The sequence below is a fragment of the Pagrus major genome, chromosome 15, assembly GCF_040436345.1.
Source record: "Pagrus major chromosome 15, Pma_NU_1.0".
Taxonomy (NCBI): Eukaryota; Metazoa; Chordata; class Actinopteri; order Spariformes; family Sparidae; genus Pagrus; species Pagrus major.
Genome location: NC_133229.1, coordinates 10,585,057 through 10,602,874, shown reverse-complemented (window position 1 = coordinate 10,602,874; position 17,818 = coordinate 10,585,057). Strand labels below are relative to the sequence as shown.

Sequence of the window (17,818 nt, the reverse complement as noted above, 5' to 3'; positions counted from 1 at the left end):
GCTTTTGTCCAGCGTGTATTAGTACTAGTAGTAGTAGTAGTAGTAGTAGCAGTAGTAACAGTAGTAATAGTAGTGTAGTATTAGTACTGTTAAACAGCTAGACTGTATTAACTGGGTAAGAAGATAAAAATAAGACTCTTCCAGTATTTCTCAGATGCTCGGTGACAACACATTTCATTCAGGACTTTCAAAATACTGCATATAAAGAGCCTCGTAGCCATGTGCTTGGTAGCAAAAAGCTTGGATTTAAAAGAATTTATCAGGTCAATCAAATACAAAAAAAGACAAATTGTAGACTTCCTTGGTTGAATATAGCTGTATAGTACATCAGTGAGGGGTAAAGTGGATATATTTAAGGAGCTGTCATATTGCTTCTGAAGAAAATCTCCTGCTCATGCAATGAAAATGAAAATGTTAAATTCATTCATGAACAGACTTTGGTCTCCACAAAGGATAGCTTACATAACTCAAATTACTATATGTGGGTGTGATCTAGAATCAGAGCATATCATTTCTATATTTTGTATCGGTGCTACTGTATTGAGGCTCTTGTAAAACACTTAACCAACTACAAACAATAGAACAAAAAAACTAAATAATTCAAGTCAAAAAAAGTGTTGTTTGCTTTAAGTCACAGGGAGTCTCTGTTTCCAGTCTGGGCATGTGTGTTTTCTGTTTACTCATCTACTTTGTACTCATACAGTGTTATCCTGGAGACTTAATGGGATTTCCTTGTTTCAGCAGTTTAAAGACAAAGGAATGATTCAGTACATACATAGCCTAATTCCATTTTATTCCTTCTGCTGTGACATGCATACAGTATGCAAAATTATGCTTCTTACAAAACACACGCACATTTGTGTGTGTGATCCCATGCTTCTAACTGATGCCTCTCATGAGGGAAGGACTCTGTTCCTACAGCGCGGCACAATAAAAGCCTGGAAATTTACGAATTAATTACAAGAACAGGGTTGCTTTTTCTGGTTCCTCTGAAGTGTGCTCCAGAGACTGCTGCTGAAACGGCCCTAACAAGGGTCCCAGCATGTGCTTCTTTTTGCTTCTTTAAAGAAATACATATGAGACAAAGAGGGGCAGGGGACAGTGCAGCATGTTCGACTCTACCGGGGGGGGGGACCATTTTTAGTCTCTTCTTTTAAACGGTGTTACTCCCCCGCTCTACATTATACACTGCCAAAGTGGCCCACATGTATCATTGCAGCTTGTTAAATCTATTCTTTGTCTTTGAATTCAAGTGAAATATAAAATGATTATATATAATTCAACCTGCTCTGTTGTATCGTACAGTATCACATGAACGCTTGCTGATGCTGACAAACGTACAGAGCAAGTAGGCTTTCTGGCAGAAAGAACAGTAAAATAAAAAGGATCATGTTTGTTGTGCTACTTTCTGCAGAGTCCTTCTCTAGCACTCTCCATCAGGGCCACAGCCCTGGGTGACTGAGCCTTTTACCTATCTGCAGCATCCAGCCACCTGCCATGGAAATCACGGCTGTTTCCGCCATATGCCTCAATGTTCTGCCAAGCCTCTCCGGTCTGTTCCGCCTTGAGCAAATTTCATTATGGGATGGCTGGGAGCACTCGGTGCTGCTCATTAAGGCTATCAGCGTGGCACGTCACCGTTTGTAACACGAGGGATGCAGGAGGTTGAATACCCCTCGCTTCGAGGATCGCTTAACAACTTCAGCAATTGTCTAACTTTTGTTGAGGAATTAGGATACAGTGACATATGGTCTTCTCTCAAACGCACGCAAAGGTCATTCTGAGAATCAAGCCGCATTTGAATTCTGGTGTGAGTTCAGAACATGATTACAGAGGGGAGCTAACCTTCTGCCATTGGCTGAAAGGAAAATGGCTGGCAGGGGTCAATTAAAATGATATCACAGGACGACTCAAGAGTTCAAACGTTTGACCATTTTTCTATAGTCTTTGCAAATGCTACATTAAAGGAAGACGATGGAAGCTTTAGAAGATTTAACACATAACATGAAGGGTTAGGGTGGGAAAAGTTAGCTAACATTAGATAGATACTTCTTTGTAACTAACATTACTGAGTCTGTTTGGTGACCTTATGTCATGACAAATATGTCAAGCAGAGTTGATGTTCTTGTGCTACCGTTACACTATGTTGTGGCATTACCATTATCCTGTAAATATCACATGTGACCAAAGATAAATAACTGCAGGCAACAATAGAAACAACTCTGCTTGATGCTATGACATGTAACTTATTATGTATAGAACCAGGGTTGGGTAGTATTGGATTTAAGAGGTCATATTATGCTAATTTTCAGGGTCATACTTTTATTTGGGGGTGCTAGTAGAATAGGTTTACAGACATTATTTTTCTCATATGGTGCATTGCTTCAGCACCCCTTTGAAATCAGGATTATGTAATCAGATTACAAAAAATAAGTAACTATCATCAACGCTGATTACATTTTTTAAAAAAGGAAATGATTAGAGTTACATAGTCAAGAATAACTTCGAAAAATTTTATGTATCTATTTTTTTTCCATGATACAAGGGTTGCCACAATACAATGTAGCCATTTTACATTTGAGCAAACCACAGATATGTTCAAATATGTGGTTTCATATGTATGATATTAAGATTTCTACAATATGTGTTATATCAAATTCACATAACATATGAGCTGATGTCCATGTCAGGACATTGAAGGGAAGATGGTGGCTTGACTGCTGGGTGAGACCACTGTTCAAGATGTTTTCAACATCTGTAAGTGTGAAACCACTGGATATTTTAACCAGACATCAGGACGACTGCCAGCTGTATTTGTGACTGCAGAATCAGGTTATCCAAAAGATGAACCTTACTAACCCTAACACAGTGTTTTTTGTGCCTTAAACCAGACCATAAGCAGCAAGTATTCCACTTAGATTACATTTTCTATAATCCACATTACAAATTACAAAATTTGCAATGTATTTCGTAAACAGTAACTGACTACATTTCAGAGTAATCTGACCAAACCCCATACAGATCACAGTGACTCAACTACACATGCTGTTTTGGCTTCTCCTAATCTTCTCTGTTGTATGTGGAGCTAAACAGCTAATACACTCCTGGCAGTCTAGTCTGGCTATCTGGCACACAATGTGTTTAATAAGACCGAGCTGATTCACTAAAAGATAAGACGTCCTCCGCTATCATACATGAGCCAGTGTTGTGTTGCCACGAGGCAGTGGCAGTGGTCCACTAACATGGTCAGCATATAGCCAGATGGAGCTGAGCCACGGGGATCAAACGGAGAGTTCTGCTGCTGGAGGATTCCTGCCAGCTAACACCCACCACCCTCTGACATTTCCACTGTCACACCACTCTCTATCTCTTTACTACCCTTGAAGAAGAGATGAGTTCGCTTTGCTCAGGTATTACGGTTGCAGGGCTCCGAGGTGATCCTGAGCACCAAAACAATAAAAGCTTATCTTCCCGCCTGTCTTTTGCATTGTTTACTCACAATTGTTTCCTACTTTGTGTTCTCACGCGGGAAGGCCAATCTGTGGCCTGTGCATTGGAGAGGCAGAGTTTAGCTGCACTGTGCTTGAACGGGATGTTCACTCAGCCATACACCCAGAGCCATCACAGTGCATTAACCCCTGGATGCTTCCTGGCACTGTCTCACTGGACTGCAATTGTAGACTGCTTCTAGTCCAGAGGGTCTATGGACCTTAGGCTGACCGAGGGAAGGGAAGCCAGGGTCAAATAATGCAAGGAGAATAAAAAAACACAGGAGAATACAGAGGGCGACATTAAACTAGGAACCTCAGCATGGAGATTGATCTGTTATTTTGTCCTTCTGACTGAATGGTTTAATAGTTAAAGTATGTGAGTGATGCATGCTGAAAAGCGTATTGATCTTTTTTCAATAGACCCTTGTCAGAGATGGATGAGATACAATGGTTACCAATCAATGCAGCTAGTTATTTACTGGCTTTGACTGTCAATAAGCCTGTGCATCACAGGTTGCGTTTGCCGTGGTGCATTCTTACAACATTTCTGTGGTGGGAATAAACGACACACTTCACCCCACTTCTGATTTGTGTTTTGATATTTTGACAATCTGAGCCGAGTTTGGCAGTTCCAGGGCCTGCGCTGGACCGAGGCTACTGATGGATTAGAAAGTGTTTGGATGTGGCACTGCCTCTGGTCATTAACAGGAATCCACTGCAGGCAGATATTAGTAATGCGCAGTCTGGTGCTGCTCGTGGATAAGCAAAGCGCAATAGTAAACATGTGCAGTAAATGTAAATACAGATGGAACAATGGACACTTATTGAGTTTTTTACTGACCACCTTTCCTCATTGCACCTATTCGACTGTGAAGACTGGTTAATCCAAGATTTAATAAAGGATTTTTAATTATAATTATCAGACTGCCTCAGATTCCGTCTGTCAGGCCGTTAAGAAACTGTTACCATGGATCATTAACAGTAAGATGGGAAGTAAAGACATTTTGAATTTTGAATGAATGATGAACGATTTTCTTTGTCCACTTGGGGGTGTGAAACCAGGCTCTGAAGACAACAATAGCGATTGCCTTTTAGGTCGATAGGGCAAACTCATTAGTGTACACTTTTCCATTAACCATACCTGCCAACACGCCCAATTCAACTGGTAATTTTCTCCTGTTAATCTCCTGACTTTATAGTGATACAAATCAGTTTTTGTGTGGGATATCTGTCATGGTAACTGGCAACCCAACCCAGAGAAAAAGGTGAGCATGCACAGAAAACCCTGCCAGATGTGAGTCAAGCCATCTGTTTCACTCAGTTTGCTGCTGAAAATGGGTTAAACAGGTCCCGGGAAAAAGAAATACGCTTCCAAATTTCACTCCATTTGGTGACAGACCTCAGCGGTCATCTGAAAGAATGGGCAAATCATTACACAGGTTCCACATTCATATTCAGAATGAGTCAACTGGGGTGGCTTGGGCGGATTCAAACGTCTGGACCCAGACTATGTGAAACCTTTCCTTTATTGATATTTGCCTCCTGTCTCACTTGCTGGTCCTGTCTGCCTCCACTCTGCAGACTGTAGCCCTGCAGCATTTTATCTCTCGTCTTCTTGGCAGAGTGTTGATCACTTGTTTGTACATTTTGTGTAAATCTGTTAATGTATTTTACTGTGAGCTATAAATTTAAGACTAGTTAAAAGTGGTTTTACTTTCACAGCCTTGTATTTCTTCTTTTAATCTGTGGTGAATGGTTACATGGGTTACATATCTCCCCGACAGGTACGCTGTTTACACATCTAACAGATATGAAGCAACATCAGCATTCATTGGGAGTTATCTTGTCTACTTGGTGATTGTCAGTTGAGTGTCAGTGGTCTGCACCAACCGTTGAGATAAATATCTGGCTTTTTGGCTGCTAAATGATAGCAATTTCACCAGGTAGTCCCTAACTTTGTCTGCCTGTCCTTTGGTGCTGGCAGGGAATGAACAGTTAGTTTTTAGGGCTACTTTCTTTAAAAAAAACGCAGCTTGCTTTTGCCCAAAATGAAAGTGAACCACACGAGTAAAGTTGTGGGCCAACACTGAGCCAAGAGAAGCTGTGAAGTTTCGGGGTCAGGTTATTAATTGGTTTGTCGTTACTAGCAAAGCCTTTCAGATTACAAAAGGTTATTTGATCCATTGTTATTATAAAAATGTCATTCTATCCAGTAGATTTTTACCTAAGCTTACAAAAGCTCAGGCTCGAGAAAACTGTTCCCTTGATTTACTGTGAATGCTCAGACCTTCCGATAACAATTACCAGCACCTCTCCAGCAGCAGAAGAAAAACTTTCCACACTGGAATTGGACCCGAGCCAATCCAACAATGTGGATGAGCGCACAATCAAAACTGAGGTACAGACAATGACAAACAGTGAAAGTGTTGACGACTGTCTCCCTCCAGGTACCTCAGGCAAACAGCAGCAGCAGTAATCACAGGGGGGGCATGACGGCTTGGCACTCAGGCATGATGAAGGGCATGACTTCACATCCAAATGACCCACACCAGCAGCTATCAGCTCTGCACTGTTAGAGAGGCAATCCGCACTGACGTCTGCCCACGTTTACTACAATGCTTACGAAGATTAAAATAGCCAAGCGGCTTCAACAAATTTAGAGAGCCAGGGGATACAAAACTAGCGGCGATAAGTCATTTGTGGAAACTCTGCTCTCGTTCTTGTCTCTTTTTTTGGAAGCTAAGACTGTCCTTCTCCTGTGACCTCAGGGTGGCAGTCTGTCAGGCAGGACTGACACCAGACCAATGTCTAATGACTCTTAAGCCATAAATATGGCCCCGGAGCTGACAGCCTGGATCTACAGTTCCCCATTATCTTGATTCATTCCAGCACAAAAGAAGGAGTGACTCCACAAAGTCTTGTGGCCAACTTAAGAGGAGACATCAGAGGGCTCACAGACATGCCCCAGCGAGCTGCAAACTGGCTGAAGCCCATTCTTCTCTAATTAACATTTACAGGTCTGCTCCAACAATCTGTTATGATAGAGCACCAGGAGAGGCTCTCAGATGAATATTGAAGTAAAAAAAAAAGAGGCTTTCATAAGAGACCCAGATAATTTAAAGTGCATTTCAGCACTTATGAAAGATTCATAGTTCATGCCTGACTGTAAATTCAATTGTCCTGCTTTCTTCAAGCTGGCCATGTGGACACATTTTTCTGCAGGACATTAATTGTAATATGGGCAAGAGTTGGTCAGTTCAGCTGCTGGTCAACCGGAAGGATGCAGATGCCTTCAGGCAGCATCAGACATGCAAAGTGAGAGACTAGGTTGATAAATATTTCACTGTTTCTCCCACAGATGCTTATTGAACAGATTTTTGCCATCACCACTCGACTTCCCTTACAGTACAACTGTTTGTGCCTACAGCTGTGGAGATGGGAGCATTTTCCAAAAATAAGGATCCACGGATGAAACATCAAATTTTGTTCTACAAACTGACAGAATGTCTCAATAATTAATTGAAGAATTTAAAAATAGAGTTACTCTAAAGTTTTTATAGTTTCTGATAACAGCTTAACAGTATAAAATATTTACAGTGTAAAGCATTAGAGTGTGAGTAACACATTAGCCAAACAGAACTGCGATATTATAAGAAAATATTAATAAGCTGGAAAAGTGGAAAATTGCTTTTTCATTCATTTCAATGTGAAATCATGTTTTCTTTACTGGGAATTTAAGTATTGGACTAAAAATAGTACATACAAATACAGAATAATTTCCATTTCCATGCATATTATTTCTGGTTGACTGAGAGGGGGAGAACCAAAGGCCACATTTAACTCTTTTCTTACTCATCATACTTAATAATATTAACATTATGAGTGGTTTCAAAACCACATTTGCCAGCCTCATCAGGGGATGACAAACATCACCTGAACCTATCCTCTGTGGACCATGAACACATTTTAATTGGAGTCCATCGGACAGTTGATGCAATATTTCGGTCAGCGCCAAGTGGTTCAGTGACCAACTGACCGACAATTATAGGTCTAAGAGACGTCTTGTGTTACAACCCCTACTATTCACTGTAGTATCATGTGCAGCAGAATGAATCAAAACAAATCTAATTTTCAGGGAAATTTGCTGCTTCAAAATGTACTCTATAACAGTAACTCCATGTCATTACATATAATTATACAACAGGATAATAATTACTACAGGACACTCACCAGGTGAATTTTGCCCTGCTGAGTCCCATGCGGTCTTTGCTGTGTGTAGCTATCTCTGAGTCTCCCCCACTGCTTATTTACACAGCCATGTCATTAGATTACACCACTGAATGTGCAGCTTTAGCGAGTCAATCTTTCCATTGTGCGCTTGCTCATAAAACACGGGCCGCTGTGGCAGTGGTGGCCAATTACAGCGTAGATTAATGTTGTTGACAGAGAATTTATTCATACAAGGTAGTGGGTGCCCAAGCTTTTCCCCGGGCCCTTGGATAAGAGATGCACTCTATGATGTTGTGCCAGGGGGAGGAACTTCATTACTCACAGCAGAGGCTCGGCCACTAGTGTGAAGCAAAGAGAGAAAAGAGAATAATGCAAAATACTGAAAATGAGGCCTCGCTCTGCCCCCTGACAAAAGTGCTTAAAAGTTGGCGCTTATTGGTCAATGTGATGTAAACGGCAACACTCCGAGGGGCTAATAAAAATGTGATGGATGTCTCCGTCCTTCTGTCTCCCTCCACTCATGTGAATGCTGTCAGCGCCTCCAGCCCCAAGGTCACCTGTGTTAGCCTTGGCCTCAGCTCCCAGCTCCCAGCTCCCAGCTTAGCATGCAGACCATCCCAGCAGCCCTGCAGACCACAGCTCACTGTCAGGACAGCGAGCAGCTCTGATAGAGAGGAGGCCAGGCCAGCAGCTATAAAAACAGGATAGATGAAGGCAGACAGAGGGATGGAGAAGCAAACGGCGGGCCGTGAAGGAAGAAAAAAGCAGCCGTCCAGCTGAGGAGTATCATAGTTCAGAGTGTATCCCATACCAAACTGCGTGCTGACATCATCAGGCAGGACCGGGGAGCTCTAGACGAGGAAATACGCCCCGGTGTCATACAAGGCCGATGATCTTTCTAGTGGCTAAAACAAACAGCTGTGATATCAGAGGGCTGCTGACGGGGTGAAATTGAACTGTAAAACAATGTGCCACGCCTTGAAACCGGTGTCTATCTCATACCAGTACATCACACATCATGACACCTCATCAGAGTGAAATACAGCCACCATGCTCACACAGAAAATGCACCTAGAAAGCTGTGAAATCCTCATAATTCACTGGAGCAAGTCCATTAAAAACAGACAGAAAAAAGTATTCGCAACACAGTCTAATGTAATTCCTTGTACAGTCGGTTTGCTTTTACAGCCCCTATTCTGATGCAGAAAGAGGAATGCTTCCCCGCAGCCCCGCGTCTGGTCATGCTCCCTTATAGCTTGTCACAGACCTCAATTGCAGATAGTAAATGAAGCCATAAATTTGATGGAAGTCCATAAACAGGGCTTTTAAATTGGCATGCTGTTTTTTCGTCCCTGCTGAATAATGATAGGGAGCACTTTAACACTGGTAAGACGTGGGGAGATTCCTTTTTGGTATTTATTTCCCAATTTCCTCTCATATCATCAGCCCGCATCGCATCGCTTCCTTAGCACATTCAGTAATTTCAGAGAATGCCACGGCCGAGATGCAATCTCATACTGGGGCTTAAAAGGTGCGTGTTTGTTGGTGTGCACGTCGGCACGTCTGAGCCTCGGCAAAGACCTTGTGATACAAAATGGCTGCAATGAATAAAGAGTGAGTAGGATTTATGAATAAATAGAAGCAGATCGCTTGTAGACTAGAATGATGGACAGATAGATGAACCTTTGCCAGCTGAGATAGGGAGCTGATTTGCACTTTGTATCCCTTCAATCCCTCTGTCTGTGGGGGGAAAGTGCCATCTCAGCGTGTTACTGGCAGGCGGAGGCAGGAGGGGAGGGGGGGAGTATACACGCCTACTCACCCGGAGCACCCTCCTGGCTGGCCTGTCCCTTACTGTCTGTCACAGGCACCATGCAGAGGGCCTAGAGCTCCACTAAACATCCCGTGTATCTAACATATTGCATTTAAAACACCACTGTCATGTTTCTTAAATGCATTGGAGTGATAGCATAGTTTGCTGCACCAATCAGGCAAAATTGAGTCCAGCGCAGTTTTGGCCAGTGCTGTGTGACTTCTAATAGCTGTCCCCAGCTAGTCCTTTTAATTCACTTACTGTTGGGTTGTAAGATACTGGAAAGGCATGTGTTTTCTGAGTATTAGTCAAGTTGACATTATCATTTGTAATAAAAAAAAAAAAGACCAAATGCAAAATAGTAGTTTAAGTACTGGTATCATGATTGCCACAGTCTTCTTATTGCTAGGGTTGCACCAATTATGAAGTTCTGGGACATTAAATCGATATCAGTGATGAACAATTTGCCCATGAGCAATATTTATTGTTGCCTATTTTTTTTAGTTTTGTTCTTCTTTATTTCCACTTTGTGCCAGGCAAACAAAGAAATCTTCATTCTAAAAGAAATAACCAAACTGTTTTCAAGTCATTGAGCCCTTCATCATCCTTGTAATTGAACAAATTCGATCATACAAATGTACTAGACAACCTTTAAAGGATTAGTTCACCCAAAAATGAAAATTCTGTCATTTTCCACTCACCCTCATGCAGATGGAAAGTTGGGTGAAGTTTTGTAGTCCACAAAAAATGTTTTGTAGCTTCACAGCAAAACAGCATTGCAGCATTCTCCTTAACAACTGAAGTACATGGTGACTTGTTTTAAAACATTAAAAAACAATAGAAACAAAAAAAAGGCTCCATACAGCTCGTAAGTGCGTACATCGTCTAAGACAGGTGCAGGAACTTGACTTCACTTCAAGGGTGTAGATAATGTCTTTTCAGATCGAGATCTCAAGGCTTCTGGAAACATGGATTAGATGTTGCATGCTGTATAAAGTAATTTTGTGTTTTTTAGTCCCCATCTACTTCAGTTACTTAGGAGAATGCAGTAACGCTGTTTTGCTGTGAAGTATAACAGATGATAAACTTCTTTCACATGATAAAGAGTCTTTGTTTTTGGAAAGTAAACGCTCTCAGCCTTTTAAGCCTGCCTGACAACTGCCGACTCGATGATAAGAATTTTTCAGTACTTATATGGCATTATGAACTGATGGCAGGGATGTCACGTGCTAATAGCTCATGCATGTTCCAGTGCAAATTGATGTGACACATCAGATAAACAGATTGGCCAGAGCCATTTTTGATCATCTTATTCGAAGATAGCTGATAATGGTCAACTAGGTAAATATCAGCCAATACCAAGGTTGGACTGATATATATGGGCATTCCTAATTGTTATTTTACAAGTGGCAGCAGGTAGAACATCTCTTTTAAACTCTCATTATATTCCATGACTCTTGTTTATGAAACTCATATTGAATGAATTTTAACTGACTAGTGCCTACGCAGACCTTCACCTATCAGCAAGACAAGTAAGTTGATATTATATTATTATATTATATTTACGTTACACCTGCAAAGCCCAAGATTGTACTGTATATATAGTACTAATAGTACAGCAAAAGCATCTCATGGATCTTTATTTCTATCTGTTTAACATCTGTAACTGTGGGATGCAGGATGCAGGACACTTGGCCTTGACAAATGACTGGTAATAACACTTTAGTCAAAAAATAGGCAACTCAAGTATTTCAAGGAAAGATATTCAAGAGACTGGAAAACACATAAACACGTGACACTGGAGAACACAATGAAATGACTTGAGGAGTCAGACACAATTAAAAATCAGAGAGGAAAAACTGTGCACACCACGATTAAGCTAATGGGTTGGGAAGGACTCTTATAACTCAAGCCTCATTTGTCTGCTCCTAATATGATTAAATTATCAAATGTTTAACCATTTTTGCCACTTTTTACTCAAAGTTAAATTTGTCCTTTTTCCTAATATCCATTTTGATCTTTGTCACAGCAACAATATCAGCACAACTGCACTATCGTGTCTCCGCTTCCGTACATGTGAATCTCTGAGTCACCTTTGTGAGTACACTTGTCATTTGAAATACTGCCAGAGTTACAGCCCCAGCGGAGTTAAGTAAAGTACTAACGAATAGCCAAGTGCTAGAGGAGGGCAGCTTCATCCTTGAGTCACAAGGAAGGCTAAATAAACTAATTAAAAAATATGGCTGGGAGCGTGCTGTGTTCAAGGGGAATGGGTTTGAGCTTAATGAGCGGCTTCACATCAGGAAACATAGCTGGGGGCGCAAACATACTGAAGCCCTGTGACAAAGCTGGTGTGACTGCACCATCACCTTTGCTATTCAAGTCCGTGTCCGCTTTGTGTGTATTTGTGTACGAGCGAAGGGGAAAGAGTGTGTATCCGTCCTGTGGTGGAGCCCTCCATAGTCGGGGAGGATGGTTGGCTGCTCTAATCACAATGCGAAGGAGTCTCTAGGTGACTGGTACATCAATCTGACATGGCTCCTCAGGCAGCTGAGAGGAGACAAGGCCCCGCCGACTAGTGCCATGCCATGTGACTCATTATGCCACTGGGCAAAAGAAAGAACCTCGCTGCATGGTAAAACTGACACCTGAAGAGGAGGTTAAAAGAGGAGGGAAGACATGCAGGGTGTGAAAATGTAAAATGTAAAGAGAAGTAGCAGAAATTAGCAGAATCCTGCGGTTACTTCTCTGTGGTGGCCCTTGTAACTAAAAGATGAGCGCTGTGATTGCTCCTCTCTGCAACACAATATGACAAGTGCGGTTTCAGCCTCAAATGTACAGAAGAGGATTTTCCTTCTTTAATTCTGAGATAAAAGTCAGAAAAAAAAGAAAATAGTGACCCTTATCCTCTTTTGGACAAATGCATGTTGCTACAGTGTTACTGTGACAGCAGCACATTAAAACGCTGCACATAAAGAGCAGCCTGGCACGCGGCCTACATTAGCAAACCGAGCTAATGAATGTAACCCAACACAAGAGTCGTTTTAATCACACATGTCTGAGTTATTCTGCTGTCTGAGACTACAGTACTGATGTGACAAAAATGGATCTCTTACATGAGCTCAATCTCCCTAACACAGCATAATGGCTTTCGGACACCTCCAGAGCATCTTTTGTATGATTATCTTCTACAACATTGTTTTAGAAATGGTCAAGCTTTAATGGGAGATAACAATGGCAAAGTGGCCATTTTAGCTCCTCTAATTTCATTATGAATGCTTAAATGAAAGTCAGCAGTGGAGACTAAAACCCCATTTTCTGCAGGAAGCAAGTAATTCTATCGTACTAATAATGAGAGGATGAGTTCCCTGTCTCATGCATGTGTATCTGACATATGAGTCACTTTTCTGAATGCCAGCCAGTGTTTCTTGTTTTTTATGTAGTTTGCACACATTAATGTGCCTTTGAATGTTTGTGCCTCTCACGATAAATGCACCAAAAATCACACGCCTGTCTGAGACTGCTGGGAGTTTGTCCAAACGAGACATCAAAGGCAGTCTTACCTCCCTCATAGCAACATCTGTTCATCTACGAGTCATACTGTAACAGGGAATTATCGCAATTTATTCTAATTTTACAGAATCATTTTCAAGGAAAGTGAAGTACCGCTTAAATGCATCCATTTACAGTTTCTTTAGAGAGGCTGTTTTGTGGGTGTTCTACAGTAAAGGTGCCACTGCAAACATTTTCATCTTCATCAGCCTACCGTCTAGAAGCCAGGATGAGATTCTGGGCCACTTCTAGGGCTGTGTATCTCTCCTGTGACAGATTCAATATGCTCCTCAATATGGACTCAATAATTCAGAGCAGCCCTAATATATTTGAGGCAGTCAGTTTGATATGATTCAATTCAGCCCTGTCTCAGTGCAATACACAATAATATAATGCAATGCAATTTGTTTCAGTTTACTTCAAATATGGTTTTGTCACCATTTGAAGGATCTTTCAGAATAAATCAATCTGAAACTCTGGCAGAATACAGAAGCATTGCTGTGTGAGTGTCATATGAGCGAGAGAGAAGCCTGTGATTGGCTTTGATTCCTTCAAAACTGACATTAATCCGAGACATTAATCCTGTCGCATTGATGTGAAGCATTCAGTTATTATAATCAAAGACTAAAGTACTTAATGATACATTTAAAAAGTCTGAAAACTCTCTCTACTAAACTTTATCAACTAAACATTCAAACATCATCAAGATACTTTTTACACTGTAAAAATCATTCTTCTTACAGTAAATTACTGGCTAATAATTGCAGTAAATTCCTAGTAGTATACACTAACTATTTATAGTAATATAAGTGCAAATCACAGTAATGTATTGTGTTTCTACAGTTATCTAGACTCAGTTTTGATGCAAAATTCATCTGTAATAATATAGGTTCACAGTTTACACTAAAATTGCAGCAATGTACTGTATTTTTACATTAACCCAACAAATTACTGTCAAGACTACAATATTATAATGCGGTACAATAATCACAGTACTTCCTTGTTATTTACTATTTTTTACTGTATTACCAGTAACCTACATGTAAATTTGCGGGATGTATACTACATAAGAATACTTTATTATATATTTAATTTATTATATTTCCTGTGAGATATTACTGTGAAAGCCTGGTGATTCTCAACAGTGTAGGTTGGAGTACATTTTCAAATGCAGAGGAAGACAAAGTCTAAGCTTTCTTAAGGCTGACAGGAAATCACCAAAAGGTCTCAGCCCAACATCCTCCTGGACTGCACATTTGTTGTATATTAAAATCACTTGATGAAGCGTGGCTTCTCCTTCTGTCAGACTGCTTCATCAAACCGTTTGGCCTCTGCTGTCTCACCTGCAGACTGCTGCTCCTAAAGAAGCTGCTGTCTTGTTTGCTCAGTGTGATGCTCCACTCTGTTTCCAGAGAGGAGCAAACAGACTCTGAAGCGAACAGTTCATAATCACATCACATGCTGCTGCTGTCTGCTGTCTATCAAGATGAGAGGGTGGTGATACATGTGCACTACTAGAACTACAATCGGACTCAGTAGATACCTTTGCAACGGCCCAATGGTCCCCTGATTCAATCAAGCCTAATATCGAAATCGATAGCCCTTAAACTACCCATATCTGCTTGACCATGATTTACGCTCACCAGATCTAGAATCCACATGAATTGTACTCACTCATAGATACCAGCAACCTAAATGCACCTGTTTTTTTTCATCAAGATCTATACATTATTTCCTGAAGAATTGACCAAAATGTTTAAAAATCTCACAATGTTAAAACATTTCATGGACCTTTATCCAGATCTGCACCAAAGGTTTATGGGGTCTATTCTGACAAACCAACCAACCAACCAACCAACCAACAAACCGACCAACCAATCATCCATCCATCCATCCATCCATCCATCCATCCATCCATCCATCCATCCATCCATCCATCCATCCATCCATCCATCCAAATTTATCCATCCATCCATCCAACCAACCAACCAACCAACCAACCAACCAATAAACCAACCAACCAACCAACCAACCAACCAATCAACCAACCAGACAACCAACCCACAAATGGACATGGGTGAAAACATAACCTCTTTGGTAGAGGTAATAATAGTTAAACTGAGGTGAGAATACACTGTGCACCGAGTCAAGAAAGCAAAGCAATTATGTACTTAGCAAAACTACACGTTCTTCAAGAAAACATGACTTTCTTCCTGCCTCCTACTTTATTATTTCATTCACATTATTAAACTCAATTATGGTATAAATGAATAAATAATAGAAAACACAGAAAGACAGAGGACTCGTATATCTTCCTCACATCTGTCTCCAGAGGACTAAGAAATTGTCTGATAACCCTCCCGTAGACACCTGCTGCTGCCCTGCAGGGCTAATGTCACCTTCATCTGCTACATAATTGTGTGTGTTTCAGCAGCTGTCCTGTCACACTGACAAGCAATCTTGTGACACACACACACACACACACACACATATGCATGTATGCATATTCTCTCTTTTTCTCCCCTCTCTGCTCTTATAACCCCTCCGGCTCTGTACCATCCTGGTCTCATCAGTGGACGGTACCTGCAGCATGACATTATAGACCAACAGCAAAATCAGCACAATTTGAAGGAACAGCGGGCTTTACTCAGTTTTATAATTTGTAGTGTTAAAGTGTCTTTTTTTTCCATGACACCACTGTTTAAAAGTGGTGTGTTATTCAGGCTCCTTTTGTTAAGAATCACACCTCTCAGCAATAGTTGTCTCCAAAGAATATTTAAATAATAAAGAAGATTTTGTCATCAAGTTGGCATATTTAACACAGAAGGGCTGCTGAGAGCACTGCACTCATCTTGTAATGTCAAAGGGGAATGTTTTCCATTTTAAATGTGTTTATCTAATCAGTGAATTATTCTAACCTATCACGATTTTTCAAATAAATTTATATGTATATATAAAATAAAGGTTAACCATTATCTGTGGTTCAGGAAAGTGAAAAATGCCACACACTTAAATCAAATCAAAAATTAATAATATATTAACATTGCTATGCTCAATATTGTTACCTTGAAGCTTTGCGTACCTTTAATTTGAAGGTAGCTGCCCTGTAGTACACACTCAAGGCCAAAGCAAGGTGAAAGCTGAGAGCGTATCCCTTCAGCCATACTGATATCATTACTGGGCCTGGCCACAACCTATTTTTTTAGTTAATATCCAATTGATGGTGGTCTATATTGTGGTTTTGTATATGATATTTTAATTAGCACGAGCTAGACCAACATATCATCGAATGTGTCAGCATGGCTCTCTCTGGGGTTTTATATTGGTCTGGACCTTACCCTACACTCCTTTCCCATGGCAATCTCCTCCTGGACAAAATGTTTCTTAAAATAATCTGAGGTCCAGAACTGCCAAATTGCGTCAATTTCATTTTAAGACCCCAGGTAGACAGTTTCATCAAGAAGTCTAATCACCACTCAACTCTGGTCTCTCGCTCGTGCACTAAATCTTGTCACTCACCTTTCCCTTTGCCCCTCCTGACTGAAAATAGAGAGGAGGATCATCCTCAGATTAGGGGAGTCAGGTTAACAGTGCAGGTGATAACATGATAGCAAGTTAACAAAGCTCAAACAAGTGCAGTGCTGTTTTATATTTATTTTTCTTTTCTCTTTTTCTTTTCCTTTTTTTCTGATGCAATCTGGGGTGATAACCACTGGCCATCTTGAACATGGATTGATTTCTAATGTGTTAAAGTGCAGCATTTATTCTATCTGTTTCAAAGTGCACCTACCCAACATGGTATCATATATGTGCAAATGTCAGTGCCTACTGGGAAAAAGCCATTTACATGATGACAGATACAGTACAGCACATCTTCTCATGCATATAAACAGTGGCCTGAGGGCAAACCCTGCCGAGGTTGCATCATCGGCAGTAAACAATTTTACCTCAATGATCTTGTTTTTCTACAACATTTGCACGGCGCATCCATAAACATGTGAGCCGATCCAGTAAACTGCTTTGGTATATATTCTATTCTTGTTTTCTGAGTCTCTAAATCCATCCTCTCTCGCCCTCCACATCTCATGTGTCAGATACCAGGTTGTTTCCCTGTTGAGTACTTTATTTTTCCCGTCTTTCTGCCTCTCCACGACCATCTCTCTATTTCTCCCTCTCAGTCTCGTATCATGCGAGGCCCCGTTGCTGTGCTCTCATCCAGAGTTCAGTGATGAGTACATTTCCTCCCGCTTCAAGGTGAGTTTGTAGGCCCTAAAAAGCAACAGGGGTTTTCCTGGCTCCATACAGTATTTACTATTATCTACTCCTGCCTCAGCCTGACTGCCCTTATGGGATGGATCTGACTGTGGGAGCATACACAGTGGAAAGACATGAAATATTGCACACTAAGGCTATACGGCAATTTAATGTTGAGCATTACACGGTGTGTGGCAAGACCTGTTGTTTTGGTCTAAGTTTATAGCTGCACACGGGTGGAGAGTGCAGATTGCTTCATTTAAAATTTCCTTTGTGTTTTAAAGATTCTTAACAACAGCAACTGTGGCATTAATAGACTTATACCAAGGTCTAACAAGGCTGCATTGGAGACTAGTTAGGGATATTACAATTCAAATTCACACACCAGCACTACAAGTGTTTATTCCGTGGGCAGAAGTGGGGGGCGTCATTATTGTTCCACCTCTGAGCCGGCAGCAGAGGAGAGGCAGGGGTGTGA

At 41.0% G+C, this 17,818-nt stretch overlaps 1 protein-coding gene across 3 annotated transcripts in view; it reads right to left on the bottom strand.

Annotated features, from left to right (window-relative positions):
* LOC141009307 (neurexin-1a) overlaps positions 1–17,818 on the bottom strand; it is a 272,300-nt gene that overhangs the window by 190,711 nt on the left and 63,771 nt on the right. The gene's annotated exons all lie outside the window — the stretch shown is intronic.